Genomic DNA, 19,213 nt, shown 5'->3' on the forward strand with positions numbered 1-19,213 from the left:
ATCCCAGTTTACCTCACATGCAAGATTTTTCTTGATGTCTACCTTTCAGTTCCTGAGTAGAAACAGAGGTAATACTGATACAAATAATGGAAAGAGCTGCTTCTCCCTGGATTTAGCAATCAGTCAGGCAAATGTTTATCTGAAGAATACCTTCTGAGGTTTGTTTATCTACATAAAATCAAGACTGGGATTTCTCTGTACAGTAGATACTGTTTAGTTACATTAAACAAAATATTTGCCAGGAGCCTGATGTGAATTTTTGCCCTGTGTGATTTTGTTCTTTATACAACAGGTACATAACTATCTTTAAAGCAAAGTGAACTCACTAGGAAGGGCAGACCCAAGCTGTCAGTGGAAGAGATCCTTTGGGCACCCATTGAGACCAATGAAGAGTAACTAAAAATAGATGGATTTTGTTGCCTTCCTGTTTTACACTGTTTGAGTCTTAGTTGCTGTGAGATGAATGGCAGTCGAGGCAAGACATTCCCCATTGCCTCTTTCTTGTGAATGCTCTTAAATAGCTTTTAGATGTGCCTATATCATTCTAGGTCTGTTTTCTTTTAACTTGGGCTTGTTTCATCTCTCTGAGTTCATTGCTACTGTGAGATCACTCTGAGCAAAGACTGATTTAATACATGGAGGTGCATCTTCAGCTGTAAATCAGGCTTTAATGTTCTTGGAGTCTGACTGATTTACATCACATTATGATTCGGTCTTTACCTCTAGGCTTAAAATTTACAGCCCAAACAATTTATATTGCAACCATTTGACTCTGTTTTACAGAACAAATATTTTTAATCCACTGTTTCCTTGGATCCTAATTTTTGGGTCAAATTCTTCGTTACATCCAGGGAGTCACCACAGTGTTATTGGCCATGTGCTTTTCTGCACAGATTTAAATTAATTATGCTCATTTAAATGAAATAATCATTGTGTTTGCTGGCACATCGTTTGTCCTCTACTGCTAAGATGTGTCCAGAAGAAAAAGCATTTGTGTTCTTATCCTTCCCTGGCTGATTCATTCCAGGTTGATATAATCAACTATTTGTACCATCATGGATACTATTAATAAAGATCTGAGGAAATTCTACAGTATTTTGCACCCTAGCTGAAAGTTCTTTTTATTCTCCAACAGTAAGGAAATATCTACTGATTTTTACATCTGATTTTTACTTTTACTGATTTAGTGATACCAGGTTGAAGCCTTACCAGCACACTCTCTCCCAAAATGGAGTTCAGGCCATGTTCTAGACTTGCTTTTTTTTTCTTAGCGTAATAGAGTGCTTTCTATTATGTGGAATCAGATTCACACATTTGATCTCATCAGCAGAAAGGTTGGGCCTTTCTGTAGCTTGTTACTGCTGTGACTCTCTGCATCTTAATTTCTGGTTTGGTTTTCAAGTTGCAGTTGTGACAAAGTGATGATGAGCTGTACCACAGGTAGTTGTTTGTTCTGTTTAGGCTAACATCTGTTAGCCCCAAGATTTTGTTGAAATATGCTCACAATATAAATGTGAGAAACTCAGTGTCCAATTATGTGTATGGTACTAGTGTATGATGTAATACAAAATAAATAATAAAAAAAGAAAAAACCAACCCAAAAACCAAACCACAAAATTATAATGAGAATTGGTTTCCCCAGCTGTGCAGGAGAATTAGACATTTGTAAAGGCATTACAGAGCAGAGGGACACAGACTGGTCTGTCAAAATATACTGTTGATCACTGTCGTTAGGATGTGCATTTTTATTACTGGATTCAGTCCCAGAATTATTTGGCTCTGTCTTGTATACTGTAGAGGAATTCATCTCTCTTGTTCTTGATATAATAGAGATTCACAGCATCTCAGTTTCAGCTGGTTAACCACTATAGAAAAGGAAGGTGCACATTTCATGAGGATCCAATCATAGCAGGTCAGTATATCAGTAAAACTGTCTACAAATTAAATCATCACTTTCTTGTGACTGCTCTTTCTTGGACACTGCTACTTAAGGGTGCAGGTGAAGATGATAAAAACTGTTCTGATCTGTAGTTCCTAGCAGCTAACTGGAGTTTTTCCACTAGGGTTAAAATTTTGGTGGGTTATAAAATGAGAGCCTGCAGAGGGGGGAAGGTAGGAAAAAGGCAGGTGCAGAAGTATTGGGCAGCAACACAGACTGATATGAATGCAGATAAGCTTAAAGTTACACTTGGGTAGCATCTTAAAAGTGATGTAGATGAACCCCCTCAATGTTTTCTATATGGTTCAGTAAGGCTCTTTGAAAATCATTCTGGCGTAGAGTATATCTTTTTAACACTTCACAGTAAGAGCATGAGCAGAAGTAGAGAGATTTGTAAATAATTTAAAGATTTCTCAGGCTCCTCAACTAATCACAGAGTTATTTATTAAAAATCTATTTAAAGCATTGCATTTTTCTCAATAAATATTCATGTTTATTTTAATAAGTGCTTTACAGATTTATTTTAATCCCACCTAAAATCCTCCAGTGAGTCAAACCCTTCATATTCAAGTCCAGGTGTACAGACAAATCTGGAATGTATTTCTAAGATCTTGTAGCATAGTTATTAAGAGTATTATTAATAACAGCTATTTTTGTTGTTGTTTTTGATTTCACAAGAGAGCACAGAAGCTTGCAGCTGGGATTCTTTGAAGAAACACTCTATTCTGCAGGGAGCTTTTATTTCAATAGAAACAATGAAATCAGTTAGCATAGGTAATAAAATAATTATAGTAATTTGTTTTGGCTATTAAGTGTTGAATCCCCTTAGCTAATCATCCACTTAAAGCTGTTACTCAAAGCGCCATAGTTGCTTTTGCCTTAAACATCATAAATTCCTTTCAACTGATAAATCCATTTTTAATAATTCCAGCTGTGCTTTTCTACTAGTGTTAATCTGAGTACTATCAATAATGTAATCTGTTGTAACTCAAAACTAGTAAAGGCTATTTCCCATTGTCCCACAAGAAGAACAGGCATTCCTTTTCTGCTTGGTACCTGGTTACAAATGTATTTGAAGGTCACTTGCTTTACATTTAGAACAAGCCCATGGCTCAGCAACAAGAGCTGAACTAGAAGAGAATTTCCTCTCAGGGTGTTTAGAAAAAGCTGTATGTGAGCTGGCTCGACATACTGTTTCACTGTTTGGTACTCCTGAAAAGTACAGTTTTTCCTTCAAGAGTCCTCTAGAAGTGCCAAGAAAACGTTGGTTTATCCTGACTTTTAAAGGGAAAAAAATACAGTCGTCTTCTTAATTTTTTGACACCAATTCTATTTTCAATAATTCTCAAAAGCTGAGTAAAGCCTTTGTTAGGTGATGATATAATCGATTTTTCGTTGAAAGCATTCTCTAGATCTCTGCTTTTAAATACTTAAAGCTCAGGATATAGGGGAGGTTATTATTAAGAGATTTTGATATCCACATTGCTTTTTTTTTATAAGGGAGTGTTCTTTTGTTTACTTCTTGGAAGGATATATAAATTAACATCTTTTGGGAGTTACAGAGAGGGACGGAAGAGGATTGTAGCAATAACTATGAACATGGAGTGGGCTCAGTCCCAGCAGCAGCCACTGCCTGAGAAACTTGCTGTTCATTTCAGCAGTGCAGCTCCTGACAAGAGACTGAGCTGAAAGCAAAAGTACAAGACAGAAAATTACCTTTATGCTGGCTCAAACCAGGACATACATATTCTGTTATTTATTTTCTAATTTCGTTGGCTAGAAAAGTGCAATTTGCTTTGTAGTAACAGTCCAGCTGGCAAGAGAAAAGTTCATTGTGTATTGAGACTTTTTTTTTTTTTAAAGCCTCTGCTCTGGAGATCATATGATTACTGACAGCTTCCACATACATAAAGAAGAAGCTTCAATGTATTATTTCCACTTTAGAGAGAGAAAATAAATGACAAAAAGTACTGTTCTAGAGGTTGCACTTTGTAAAAGACAGTATCGTGTTGTGAAACAGCTTACTAGTGGTTTTGACTACTTTCGTTCCTCAGTATTTAGTTTTGTTGCTCTTAAATCTTAGACCTTCTTTATTTTCTGTTTTGATAAATGCTGGAAATGGGAAAGGCAGTAGTGTAATTCAAATGTGCAGGCCAGAGTGTGTGTTGCTGTGACAATCAGTTCAGGTACATTGGTGTATTAAGTCTTAAAAACAAACAAACAAAACAAAACAAAACAACCCAAATAAACAAGGAAAACCACAACACAACAACAGCAAGAAACCCAAAAACAAACCAAAGGCAGTCTAAGCTAATGGCCAAACACTACATTACTTCTTCAGTTACCATGAAGTTTTTCCTCTCTTAAAATGCAGCAAAACACATTCACTTAGAAGCAAGAAAAGATTTCTAGATTTCTATAAGTGATGGATTTAACACACTGGATAACCTCTTCATTAGACAATTATGTGTTTCAGTCCATGGGATATGAGCTGTATATTTTTCATAGTATGTTTTCAGATGTCAATGACCCTATTTCATGGAATATAAGTCACACTGTGAATTTAAAGATCTGAAGAAAATCAATAGATGAGGCATTGTAGACTTATATCAGCTAAAAATATTTTTTCAGGCTTTTTTTTTTTTTTTTAAATCTTGTGACTGAAAACTCAACCCAAACATGAAAAGTCATTGTAAGACTCTGATAATAATTACTAGAGTCTTGGATTTCACTCTAAAGAGCTTTTGTTATCCTATCATTATTTGAAGTCCTAATCCACCAGGTACCACACCTCTGGGTGGACACCAGTAATAAAAGAGGGAGTTAAACCATTGAGCAACAAAAAGTGTTGCTCTGCATCGATTTTGAAATTCTTCTTCTATCTTCACAATCAATAAAATCCCATTTTACAGACACAATGGACACTAAGAATTATGATTGCACAGGCATGCACTTGGTGCTAAGAACAGGGGAGACATTTTCACAAGCAGCTTTCACTGACACTTTAATCAAACTGAAAGAAAGTAGACTATCCCTTAATATGCTTCTCCCCCATAAGAATGTGTGAAACAATCCCAGTCTATTTCTCACAAGTTTGAAAGTTCCATTTTGGACACTTGAAATTATAAGAGCAAGCCCCATTCTCAGAAGTGCATCATCAGGGATTTAAACTCATGTTTCTCAGGAAAAGAGACTGGATCATCATATGCTCTGATTAGATGTAATCCAACAGGTTTAATCCTGAAAAAGGTGACTTTTATGAATACTTAGCGATTGTGGGGATACAATTTTATACTCAGGACTTGAGAACAGGCAGAGCTTTGCTGTTCTCTGCCTAGTTCTCTTGGATGCATGGATATTAAATATGAGAATCACTTTAATAGTGAAACATAAGAAAAAATGAAGAAGACAGCAAAGTGGAACAGTAGCCCAAGTCAAAGTATAACTAATTTCAAGGGCACTTATCGTGCCACTTGGCCAGAATTATTAATCATTTAATCTTTTTGAATGAACAAAATACCATCAAAAATAGCAATATGTAATTCAATACAAATTTAAACAGAAAATAAAATATATTTTTAGAAGTGCATATACACAGAGTAAATATTTATAAATTATAGGTTTTTTTTCAGGTGGTTTCTATTGAGGAAACAGGGATTGTTGGCAGGACTGTTAAAAACACCTATGATTGTTTTCCCAGATAAATAATCATATGTTCTATGATGAAGGAAAAACACAGTTTAGATGTGTTATTATTAAAACCAATTGCATTTAAATAGTAGCATCTTAGAATTTGATATTTTTAATAATTTTAATTACTTTATGTCTTTACGCTAATATCCAGATAAAATATAAATAACATTGAGGAGAATATCTTCAATTTACAAAAGTCTTCTGGATTTATGTTTGGAGTTTGACAGTGATTTTTTCTTTTAGTTGTTTTTTTCTGAAGTAGAATCTTGCACATAAATTGATAAGAATTGATTTTCAAGGTATTTTTAATTTTATGATACATATGAGAATGATTATTCATCTATAAAATTGCTGACTAGGTAGTGAAAATTTAAAACATTCTAAAAAATCACCCGTAAGTCTCAGACTTAGTCAGCAAGGATTTTGGCTCAAAAATTTCTCTGTGCTTTACTTCTCATGATAGTTTTGAGAAACTATTCATATATAACTTTGAGCTTCAATGTTGTACTGAAATTCACTTATTTTATCATAGTTCATCCTGCTTTCAGCTACCTCAGGCAACACTTTAGAGGCTGTGTTGTTGTAATGAAAGTTACTAGAAGTACTGGCAAGTACTTAAGCTGGGTAACAGGTCAGGTGGGAACTTGGGGGAGAACATGGACTGTTACAAAACTGTTGCAAGAAGCACATAGTTTAGGGCTGCAGATTCTTCCATCTGAGATTCTGTAATGCAAAACTACACTTGGAGTTGAACAGAATAGCATTTAATTTTAAAATTGCTTTAGATCTGTAAATGCCATGAAGAAAAAATTGAGCATCAGACAAAAGTGAATAATATTAAGGACCAGCATCTCAAACATCTCTGTAGACGTGACCAAGGAAGAAATAGTAACTTGCTTAAGGTCAGAGCAGGACTCTGTTCTGTTGTGCATCATCATTACACTTTACTTTTCATGCAACATTTCCTAAATATCATTTGCCCAATCTCATATACCTCATATGCTACTTCAGTGACCCAATACAATCTCAATGCTTTGCAGTATTGTTTGGTGTAAGTGTGGATTAATGGGAGTATTGTAACTTTTTTAATCTTGAAACTTCCAGCTTTCAGTATTCTCAACTGAAATTGTTTCTTTGATTAAGGACTGCCATTACTAATTGTTTTTGTATATTGCTTGGATGGTTCTAGTTCAGTTCTTCAGCAATATCTAACAGTTCTACACTCTCAGTAATTCATTAGAACCTTATGTTCTGTTCCCTGACCAAAGCCAGAAAAGAAATATCTGGAACAAAAGCTAGTACTGAAGTGGTTAATGGCTTCCTACACTGCTCATACAGCTGCATCTTTATGTCCATTCATTCCTTGCATTAAACTAATGCATGGGGTGGCAACCATCACTGAGTTTGCCTCTCTCACATCTATTCATGCAGCTCTGGAGGAAAGGTCAGATAAGGATAACATGTCAAAAGGGTATAATTAAGACTCAGAAAGATTAATACCTGTGGTATTTAGTGAAATTGCCTTCTAGTGGAATGCTCATCTATTACTTTGATATTTAACATTTCTGCTGTTAAAATTTTAGTGCTTGTAAAGGTACAGAATTGCTGTCAGACACTTGGTTTATATGGTCTTTTTATACCAAAGGAGAAGCAACCAGGTGTGGGATTTTAGATTGGGTAGGTTGGTTGGTTGGTTGGTTGGTTGGTTTTTGTGGTGGTGTTTTTTGTTTGGTTGGTTCTGGTTATTTTGAGTTTGTTTTTTATATTTTGGTTTGGGTTGGGTTTTTTTCTGGTGGAATTCTTATGTGGAAGTCTTTCAGTATTTCCAGTAGAAACTTGTATTTGGCAAGTTTTCTTTACTCACATCAATTGATTTGACAGATGGTGTCATTTTAAGAGGATAAGGAAGAATATACCAGTAACAGTATCTGAGATATGTGGAATGGGGTCTCTAGTGAAATAAAAATGTACATTTGTAGGATGAAGAGGAATAAATGTTATTTAATTCAACATGAAGAAAAAGATCTTTTTTACATGATCCAGTGCTTACTTTATAGAAAGCAGAGAAGCAGCCTGTTCAAGTTTGTGGTACAGAGGAGCTACAGTTGCACCAGCTATTCCAGATGCTATACAAACACATAAAAGTTGGATTACTTCTCAAGAAGTTCACATAAGATGTAAAGACTAGTCCAAGCTGACACCCCAAAGCAGGTAAAGTCAAAATAGTATCTAGTTGGGTAGTAACATAATGAAATCATAAGGTTTTTTTCATTACTCATCATGAAGATTGCAAATAGCTTTCTGTTACACACTTTACCTTCATTCTAAAAAAAAAATATGCGAAGTGCAGTGGTGAAAATTATAGCAAAACAAATTCAAATAAAAATCTACAGTGTTTTCCTGGATTCGTGGCCTTTTTTCTAATCATCAGTTTCTGGAATAAATGGAAATTTTGTTTTATTGAGAAAAAGGTCCTGCAGGATGTTTACATGACTCACACTTATACAAATGGAGCTGCTAATTAAGTGACTCATAGATAGAGAAAATCTAGATTCACTCAGGAAAACTTTTACCTGGCTTTGCTACAGGTACAACAAGTATCAAGATGTTGAGTGGTGGCAGTACTACATATGCTGTAGTAAATGTACAACACAGGATGCACTAAGTGCTCAATGTAAGGATAGGATCTTCAAATGTCATCAAAACAAGGAAATTCAGAGCTATCACTGAAATCACCACTGTAGTATCAGTGAAATCATCACTGTTATGTGAGAGTTTACAAGATGACACCCCAAAATTTCAGTTGTTCTGAAAAAATTATGATTCCTGTGAGTATTGTATCTCTACTCCATTGATTTAGTCATGGGTGCATTTTACAAAATTACAAATATGTTTAGAATCACGTAATGTCAGGCTGGAAGGGACCTCAAGGATCATCAGGTCCAACCCTTCTAATATTAGTGTTTATATGAGACATCTCAGCACCCCAATAAGCTGAGACTTCCAACTTTCCAAAGAGAGGGAATCCACCACTTCCCCTGGGGGAGGGCAGCATTCTAATAGCTGACTGATTTCATAGTGAAAAATTTCAGGTTAATTTCATTAATTGTGCTTGTCTGTCTGCTTGGCCTGGGCTTGACTGTACTTTCAGCTGAACACACAAGGATATTTGAGGTATTCAGAGTACTTCAGATTTAAAAGAGGTTTCACTAGTTGTCTTCCAAAGCTTTGGGAAGGTCTTCTTATTGCTTACCATATAGGAGGAAAATTTCTTCTTCTGTTTGTAGAGATGAAAGCCTTATACTGCAAAGAAAGGCATTCTAAAAGAGAGTTACAACTTTTTATTTCCGTTCTTGCTTTCATTTATGGTACTGATTTTGAAGTATGAGGATAGGGGTATAGCCTGGAAGTTGTTTTGGACTCTGTGTTACCCCCACAATATAAAAAAGCCTTTTTCTTTCTGCAACTGACAAGAAAAAATACATTGGGGCTGAATATTTCTGCTTTAGATTTAGGTATCAAGCACCATCCTTCTCTGGTATTGCCAAATGCATAGAGTAAAGCAAGGGATTCAACACCTTGTTGAATTTTATGTTACTGTGTCAGCATCTGATGGGAACACAAGTATTCAGTGTCACAAATATCTCATTGCTAAAAGCAACAATAGGCTGGACAGGACAATTGAAAGAAAAAAACCTTTCATTCATTCATTCTTTAGTCAGGCAGAAGTTTCAATGAAGTGGGATGTTGTGAGAGGATTGAGAGAGAAGTATTATTATTTATCCAGATTTTGTCTCTCTGAAAAGTAGCCAAAATAAATACCTAAACTGAGTTTTTAATTGCCAAATATTTTCAGAATTATAATAAGCTCTGTGAGTACAACTGCTTGAATAATAGATTTTTTTTAAAAACCTTTTAAGGAGAAATGAGAAATACTGTCTGATGTATCTCATCCATTTACAATGGTGCTTCACCTGCACCTAGATCAGCTCTTCAGGTATGCAGCAAATGTTCTTGAGTACTTCTGCCTTCCCATTGCCTATACTGTCTCCTTAATTAGCTGGTTGTGTATCTTGACTTCTTATAAACTTTCTTGGGGGGGATAGTGTGTATATGGCCATAAAGACAATTGCATTGAAGGCTTTGGAAGCATGCAGAGGATTTCTGTCACTTATGAAGGCATGAGTTTGCCTTTGTAAACTGCAGGTATCAAAGCAGCTTTCCTATTTTGTTTGGACTCACCATGTCGTAACAGGAGGATGAGAGGCAGCTGTGCTTCAGACCACATGAAGTAATTTGCAGACACATTTTAATTGCCTTTTAGAGAGCATGAAGGAGTTCCAAATAGTCTAATGAGATCCAGCAAACACCTGTGAAATGCTTTTAGACCCTCATGTAAAACAAATTAAGAAAGAAATAAGGCACAAATCTAGTATGTATATTCTAATGGAGGTTAGAGAGGATAAAAATATTTTCTTAATTATTCACCACATTCTTTAAGACAAAAGTGAAGAAAGCCACAACACATTCCAGATTTTTCATACAGCCAAAAACACAGAGAGAAATTTCAGCAAATGGTCTTTGTGAAGCAAATAATATAGGAGCCTTAGGAGGAGAGGCTTGTTTGATGTTGCATTACAGATTCTAACTGTAATTTAATGAGGTTGCATTATAATTTCAATGTATAAATGTGGTTTTAATCATTATGTTGTATCTCAGCAAAGTGATTATGGTCAGTCTCAACTAGAAGTATATGGGACTGTACCAACTGAGATCAGAGGTGTTCTGGAGTGCTTTTCCTCTCTTGAGACTTAAATATAATTGCAGAATCTCATTGCAAAGGTCCTGCAAATCACAGAATTAGTTATATTTATACCTACATAGTATTCTCTGTAAATTTCTCTTTGCTGGAATTGGGGGTTGCAAACCTCTGCTGACAGTAAATTTGTTGTTTATGTTTAATACTTGACAGTTTAACAGAAATAGCACATGAAATATAGAGTGAAGATCTTTGAGGCGAAGCCTTGGGTAACACAAGAATAACCCTGTTGTGCTTTGACTCTGTAAAATACAGTTAACACCCCTGTGAGAAATGCTATGGAATTCTTAATGTTCAATAACAAGAGGTTTTTCAAAGTAGATTGCTCAAAGAAAATTTTCAGAAATTTAGAAAAATTATTCCAAAACCAAACAAAATTGGAAGCCCTACATAAGGTAGACATTGTGGATGTTGCAGTGTGTGCTTGCTTTTCAAAATCTGTTCTAGTAAGATTTGCAGAAGGAAGTATTTCTAAAATGTCTTTCTTTAGCCTTAAAAAAATGTCCAACAGTAATACCTTTCTGCCTTCAAGAACTCCAGCAAGTTGATGGAAGTTATATAAGTTAGACATTAACTATATAGCAGAAGAATATCAATTTGACAAGAAAAAGTATATGTTTGACATTCTGTATTTTATCATTTGAACTTGCAAGACTGATTTGTGGCTTGCAATAATGTTGTCTTGGGCCTCTTTGGAAATGTTACATTGCTCAAATGATGAGAATGCTGAATGTTTACCTTTATAGAGAAAGGAAGGAAAGTGTGCTCTTTGGCTGACATGAATGAAATGACAGCTCAGCTCTAAAATAAGACATTGTGCAGTGAGGCTGCTGTATCATTACTTCCTTAGCAATGAAAAATTTCACTAAAAATCATCTCTCACACATTTTGTTGCAACTTATATTCTTCCTCACTGGCAAGGACAAAACTGTTTAGAGTATATGAATCAAAAGGAAGACTTCCTATGTTGGGTGCATGCTGTTGCTTAGCAGAGAAACTAAACTGAGGGAGAAAATAGAGAATACCCATTCCTCTCTTCTGATTAATCCTTCAGAATTACTGACCTCTTTTTTTTCAGAAGCAGTTCAGACATGAGTAAGACATAAATTGATTCATTTTTCATTTCTGACACAATAGAGGCAGACTTGAGAAAAAACACATTGCCTCATCGTGTGCAAATTATATAAATTTCTCTGTAACATTATGGAACTTGTTGTCACAGACACTGTCTGAAAGTTCCTAAGGGTGTGAAAACCCCAGCTGTGTCAGTGTCATTACCTTGTCTGGGAAGCAGGGAGGTGTATTCCCACACTGGAGACTGCTTGGATCACACAGACCACTGCTGAGTGCAATATATGAAGCCAAGTGTCAGTCTTGCACTAAAATGGAACCAGAGAGAGAGGTGTGTGGTTTAGAGGGAAGCTGCTGTTACCGTCATTCTTAATCAGGAAAAAGGTAGACATATTAATTAGCAATCATTCATCATCTTCAGTAAAGAGTTAAATCATCTGACTTTTGAAAGATTGTAACGTGCTTTTCTATCACAAACACACATAATTATTATAACAACACTTGAGGCTGTAAACCCTCTCTCTCTCTCCATATTTTTTCTTGGAAAACGTTCTGTCACAGTAAATAGTAAATATTACTGAATGCTTTTAGTGACAGTAGAATAAATGTACAGCAAATGCTTGGAGATGTTACATATTTTTATCAAAAGGACTGTTTTTTACCTCTGTATGAAATATTAAAAGCTTTAGTGTAAGTACAGCTGAACCACAAAACAAGGAGAATTTGATTTTAATCAGGATCAAAAAAAGTGTTTTCTACACAACACAGGTAATATTGTAAACAGTTTGTGGAAATAGGTCACAGTTGTGTTAAAATAGGAATCAGACCTCTGCTGCTGGCCCTCTGCCCTCAGATTTTAGAATGTACCATTAAGAACTTAAAAATAATGAAGCCAAACTAAAATATAGTCTTATTTTCTCCAGAACGTGAGCCTTGTACTCTTACAGTCTTTATTTGTATAAAATAAGCTGTCCACATATAGTCCTCTACCCACCATTGATTACCTAATTACACAATCACACCATCAGTAAATCAGCACAACATCTGTGACCCCACATGTCACTGCTGTAGCCCCCTCTGATTCCCCAGGAGCTTTGCTGAGGCAGTTCTGCTGACATAATATATTCATTATCCATTAGATCTGGCACACGCTCTGCAGTGCTCAATTACAATACAATCGAGCGAAGGGCCTGGTGTCAGCCAATGTAATGACTTTCTGATTATCTGTCTTTAAATGATGAATGAAATGAAAATGTACTATTCAAACCAAGTGTAAGACTGCTAAAGATGCTAAATTAAAATTGTACGTATACACTTTATGGAAAGAAGGATGAGGGTAGAGGGTGAAGGTTTACCTCACGCTCAAAAATTAAAAAAAGGTAGAAATCTTCTCATAAACCACTGAAAAACAATCTGGTGGAATGATTTTGCCTTCGAAGTTGTTATCGTGTGCTCATGAATTTTCTGATCATCTCAGATGTTTTCAATCTCCCAATAATTCATTGGAAGGATTTAAAGTTCAATTATTTTTTCATTTAGTTTTCTCTTTTCTTTTTTAATTGGAGAGATGTAAGTAGTTGATGTAAATTTGTGTGTAAAACCATTTCTTTAGACTAAAGATGTTTATAATACCTCTAATATTGTGTCATTTCCAACTTTATATAATTTTTTCCCAATTCATTAATTATGGCTAATGCTCTACGTGGTTTCAAGTTCTACATGGAATTCTCTATTTTATAGCTTATTGTTAAAGAGGTGTTTGGGAGGAACAGTCCTGGCCTCCATTTTATCTTCAGATAAGAAGATATAAGATGTTCATGTTGTACAGTACCAACCTGTAAAATCTTAGATAATGAATGATTTAGATCAGTGCCAGATGTGGTTTCTTATAAATTTTTTCAAATCACAACTTCAAACAGCATGTAACCATGTCTCAAAATGTAGGCTATTATCTTACAGAGTAAACACAACATACCAGTATGGGGAATAATATTTTAACTAAACAGTATCCTTCTGAGTAGACTAAAACAAAATGAGAGATTTCAGAATATGCCAGGATTTTAAATAGATGTGAGATTCATAAACATTCTGCTGTTCAAATAATTATGAAGCAGGTGTTTGATGGCACAGTCATTTCTCTCTCTGTTTAGATCTTTTATCATTTCAGTTATAATGGAAAATCCCCCAAAGCCACGTGTTGACGTGTACTTAAACTCTTACTTTGGTTAGAGCTTCCCATTTTACACCCTTAAGTGGAACGTTTCAAGTTTTTGAGTGGTTTGCATTGTTTCTGGGAAATGTATCTCTACCTTTTCAACAAAACTGTGACCAGTTTCAGGGCTATTTTTTTCCTGGAGTACCATAGTGGAACTTATTGCAGATTTTTGCAGTGCTTCCAGATATGTTCATTGGCATCCTGGTATCTACTTTCCAGTAATATTTCTAACAAAAAAATTATATTGACCTGACATAGACTGTGGACAAAGTAATTCTGTTGCTTGTAGACCTTGTCTGCATATTCTGAGTACACATTAAATGAGTAATAAATGCAGTTGCAATTCAGAAGTCTATAGGTGAATGAAAATGAAGACAGACAGTGGCACACCTTTGGATTTGTAAAGGTATTCTGGTCAGTTATAAAACTTGATACTGCACAGCAGCTGAAATAAATTTGGTTTTACAAATGCTCTCCCATTCGGGAAGCTTGAGAGAGAAGTAAAAAAAAAAATGTGGAACCTTACTGGGTCTTTATGAATTAGGATGAATTTATGATAATTTGGAGAGGAAAATGAATCTGCCTTAGAAGTGTCACCTCTAAATGAAAATCTACCCAAAGATTTTATTTGTTTGTTTGTTTCCTCAGCTGTGTATTTGAGGTTGAGTTAACTTTTCCTAGAAGCAGGAGTATTGAAAAGATTTTTAACCTCTTTAGAACTCTGGAAACTTCTTTATTCCCCCGACCCCAGGATCTCATTTTGAGTAGATATTTGCTGATAAGCTTTCTGATCAAAAGCAGAAAAATATGTCAGCATAACATGAGAAGTAGAGATGCTATCAACAAATAGAGGGACATTCTGCCCTTAGAAACACATTGGTTTAATCTGAACCATGGGGCAAATTTGCTCTGGGTTGGTTGCAGGAATCCAGATGGATCATACAACTTCATGAAAGGGAAGTTTGGAATGTATCAAATAAGAAGAGAATTGCTGCTGAAATTATTATAACAAATTCTTTACTACTGTATATAATGTTCATACTGTTTTAATCATAGGACTTTAGTCCTTTTGCTGTAGCTTTTAAAAAAAATCAAGGACTGATTTTTTTGGAAGTCAGTGAATTTTTCAGCTGAGTTTTTTTTCCAGACCTAGGAAGATATGTCTTAAGGTGAACATTTCCTGCTTTTGAATGATAAAGATGTTTCCATCCAATTCAGTTATAAATGAGTCCTATCTCCACAGTACAAAATTTAAAAAATAAGTAAAAACCCCCATCATTTAATATTTTCACTTGGCTATAGAACCCAGACCATATGAAAAGTTTAAATGTGTGACACGTAAGTATTGTTTTCTTTAATTTTCTTCACTCTGTCCTCTTTGGGCATAATCCTTGCAGCCCTGAAGTTCCGTAGGATCAGGTAACAAAGCTGGGATAATGCAACAGAGCACAAACCCTGGACTGTTCCTTAAGTAAAGTAGAGAGATGACCTCTGGAAGAATAAGGCAATTTAGTGCAGCTCCACTGGATTTACTCCTGTTTTTCTTGTTAGTGTTAGAAGGAAAAAAGCCAGACAGCAAGGAAAAAAACAAAAATGTAAGGAAAGTCAAATAAAGGAAAATGATTGGAAAGATTGTAGTAATTTTATGACTTTCATAATAGCTAAGAAAACTTGCAAGTTTACAAACTAATTGGCATAAATACACATACTAAAATAATTATAAATGCACATTCAAACCTGAATACTGTATCTTACTGTTTCTTTTTTGTAAATCAGGTGCTGACCTTCTGTGAAATAACACTAGAGAATCTCTTGAACAACATGTAGTTAGTAGTCTTTAGGATTTTAGTATTCTTTAGGATTTTAGTATTAGAGAATTAGAGATCTCATGGGAGAATTTGGTCGCTCCAGGAGATGTGTTTCCTCACTTCTTTCTTCATTTGTATTTCACAAAAGAAATTTTTCACACTAGAACCAGGTGCTTGCTCTCCTGGGATGACAGCCCCTCTGTGCCAACACATAGCCAGTGATATGTTTGATAAAAAAATTTAATGGAGTGGTATTATAAAATCTAGTTTATGTGTTAATTTCACTGTAAACTCCAAGAGGTTTGGCAACTGTGAGGAATTAATGGAGTGCAGCCCAAAGCAGTACTTTTCTGCCCTCCAGGTCCTGACACCATACCCACAAAAGAGCTCAAGATGTCACCTTTGGTTTAAAGGCAGGTGTGTAATGCCTGGATTTATTGTAGCCAGGGATACAACTCCCCTTGGGTTTTGAATTACCCCAAGTGAGTTACAGCTCATGCTGGAAGACTCCATTATATTCCCAGGCTCTGTTTAGTGGCATAGGCTGACTGATTTAAGATGGTGGTTATCAGAGGTGATTGTGGTGTCTGGATAACATGAGTTTCCTCCTTGTGTTTCCCTTTCATGTAGTTTTCTCAGACTTTTATTTGAAGGCCATATGGACAGTTTGGTTTTTTTTTGGTGTTGGTTGTTTTTTGTTTCTTGTTTTTTTTTTTGGAGGGGGAATAGAAATGAAAAAAGAAACCCAAGAAAACCACTGTGGCAGCCATGTAGAAATTAGGCTAAGCTGTCAGTGTTTATTTCCCCTCTTTTGTTTAATCATGCACATGTACGAATGTACTGCATATATGTACATATTTATCCCCTCATGACCACCATCTAACATCTGACCCACAGTGCTGTGCAGTCAGTTAGGCTGAGAAGCAGTCTTCAAGGACAGTCTGGAAAGCTTAAGACATCTGTTTTCCATGATATCAACTATAGCTGCTTAAAGATTCTAGGGTCTAAAAAGTGTTTCTATCTTCTGCCAGTAGTTGGAATGCATACTTATCTATTTCAGTGATATCAGACATTATCTGCTAGTGTTGTTATTCTGCTTGCTAGTGATACAGGAATATTTATGCAATTAAAAGGTACAACTCTAAAGCCTTGCCCTGGCTTTAGATGTAGTACTGATGTTGATGATCTACATGTGTGGGCATATTTTAGATATGCAGAAAAATGCATAGGTGATTAGCATAGGAATTGTAAGTTTATACTAAAATATACACAGTTGATGTTGGGAAATGCATTCACAACCTGTCAGCTTTGGCTGCCTGACAGAGTGTTCAATTATGCTCTAATCGAATAGCTGCCCAATGTAGGCCACATAATGACTTCCTGATTATCTGACTTTAAATGATAAATGAAATGAATATGTAACATTCTTTTCAAATACAGGCTAGTCACTGAGCCAAATTAAAACTGATTTTGTGCCTTTTTATCTGAAAAAAAATTTTCTATTCAACAGGTGTTCTGTTGCTAGTTTTGCCTTCATTAAGATAAATGCAGAAGAAGTTAACTAGGATAACATCTTATCTGTTTTCAGACAGATGCTGGAGGTGTTAAACAGTGCTTAGGTTCTTCTAGGTTCTCTCTTTACATTGCATTGTTATAAAAAGCAAGGTCATATTTACATTATCAGTTCCTATTGGAAACATATGCTGGCATTGCAACAAGTCTGTTTTGAGTAATACATTGTACAGCCAACATTAAGGTCTGAATAAATTATTTATTGGTCGTAGTACAAGATGTTTTTCCAGTCTGTGGAATACGGCATTTGAAATCAAATAAACCCCTACCATCTCATTGGGAGAGCATACACTTGTTAAAGTGAGAGCTGAGTCTCATAATGATCTTTTAAGGGCTTGTTAGGGAGATGCCCCAACCATTTTATCCAACAGTCTATGATGGGCATTTTTCTGAAGCTCTTCTGTTCAATTTTAATTATGACTTTCTGTGCCAAAGTGATTTGTGTGAGAAGTTGTCTTTGTATCAAGACTTGAAATAAAGCAGGTCCTGGAGCAGGAACTGTTTCCAGCATATTCTTTTTTCAATTATTGTTCCTATTAGGCAGATAATGGCTGGGAAGAGGATCTCAAGGCCCACTTAATTCTTTCTTGAAAGTGTTTTAGTAGTCAAAAAATTTGAGAGACAAATCTCGTACTTAAAAGGCAGTGTTTTGGGAATGATCCTCTTCACTTAAAATTAAATCACCCCATAGAAATAAATCCCTTTCATGGAAGAAATTGATGAAAATATTTGTAATGGGCAGACTGATTATGATCCAGTCATGAAGGTGTTTTAAAATATATTCTGTCCCTCTGTGTCAGACCAGGTGACAGGAAGGCTGCACACACACAACCCCCACACACATACCCTGCCCCTGCTTTAATCTGGGAGAAAAGCATGAGAGATACAGTTGACTTGAGCAGCAGATCATTTTTTCAAACCAGTAGGTCAACTATATAAGTAGTTTCTGTATGTTTACCATAAAGGGATTTTTTAGGTATTAAATAATATCTATTTTGAAATAAAACAAAGAATTCCCAGAATCTGGAAAGACATGGTGTTTCTCACTGAACTTCTTGGGACTATATTAGAAGTCTTTTTTAACTACTTTTTAGCAGCTGGAACACACAACAGAAGTAAAAGGAAGAGTACCTGAGCTCTTACACAGTTCAAGTACTCCAGTTGCCTAAGTTCCCTTGATTTCATATTGCTGTGCTTAGGATCCTTTAAATTAGCTACAGCTGAGCTGACTGCAGCTAATACATATTTGCTGTGAGCATGGTTATTTCCTTAGTAGATCTGGAGTGAAATGGAGGCTATTTCTGTTTCCTGATTAGGTAAGTTATTATTTATATCTAGAACAAGCAAATGTAATTAATTGAAAATGTCTCTTTTTTTTTTCTTTTCTTTTCTCTTCTTTTTTCCCCTGTACTAATAATTGTTACTATGCCAAATTGAAGTAATTATAGTGGATGTCTTTACTTATGCAGGCTGGGTAGTTCACTGTTACTAACCCCCTACATTTTAGTGCAATGCCTGAATATTTGTCCTGTGGTTTATTGTTGTTATTTTTGGTTGGTTTGTTGGTTTTTATAAAAGATAAAGTGCGTTTTCGTGTCGCTGCTGTGTTAATTTTAGCAGTACTTTTGCTGCCTAGTGGGAAGTGATGTCTGTTTTACAAAAATACTGGTACACTTTCTCTTACTCTCTGACATTCAGCAAAGAAGAAAGAAATATTTTCTCTGTTATTTACAATCCATTAAAAACAACAAACAGCTTTGTCTCTTCTTAGTTTTATGTTAACTTAGTTGGTTCTTGGATATCTCTTGTAAACACTCGTCAAAGAGCGTTCTACTATATAAATACGATATAATAACTGCAGTTCTGAGGAATATGTTTATTTAACAAACGAGGAGAAGAAATCGATCCAAAATGCATCCTGTCTTACTTCCAAAGTTGCTGTGGGAAGAATGTGCTAATCTATTTTTTCGGTGCTTTACTATGCATACTTTTCTGACTTTCTTAGTTCTCCATTTCTCCATGCTGTCCATGAAGAGAACAATAGGTGGGCTGAGGGACACTCTTAGATGGGTTTGAGCACTGAGGAGGGCTTCTCA

The sequence above is a fragment of the Calypte anna genome, chromosome 13, assembly GCF_003957555.1.
Source record: "Calypte anna isolate BGI_N300 chromosome 13, bCalAnn1_v1.p, whole genome shotgun sequence".
NCBI lineage: Eukaryota > Metazoa > Chordata > Aves > Apodiformes > Trochilidae > Calypte > Calypte anna.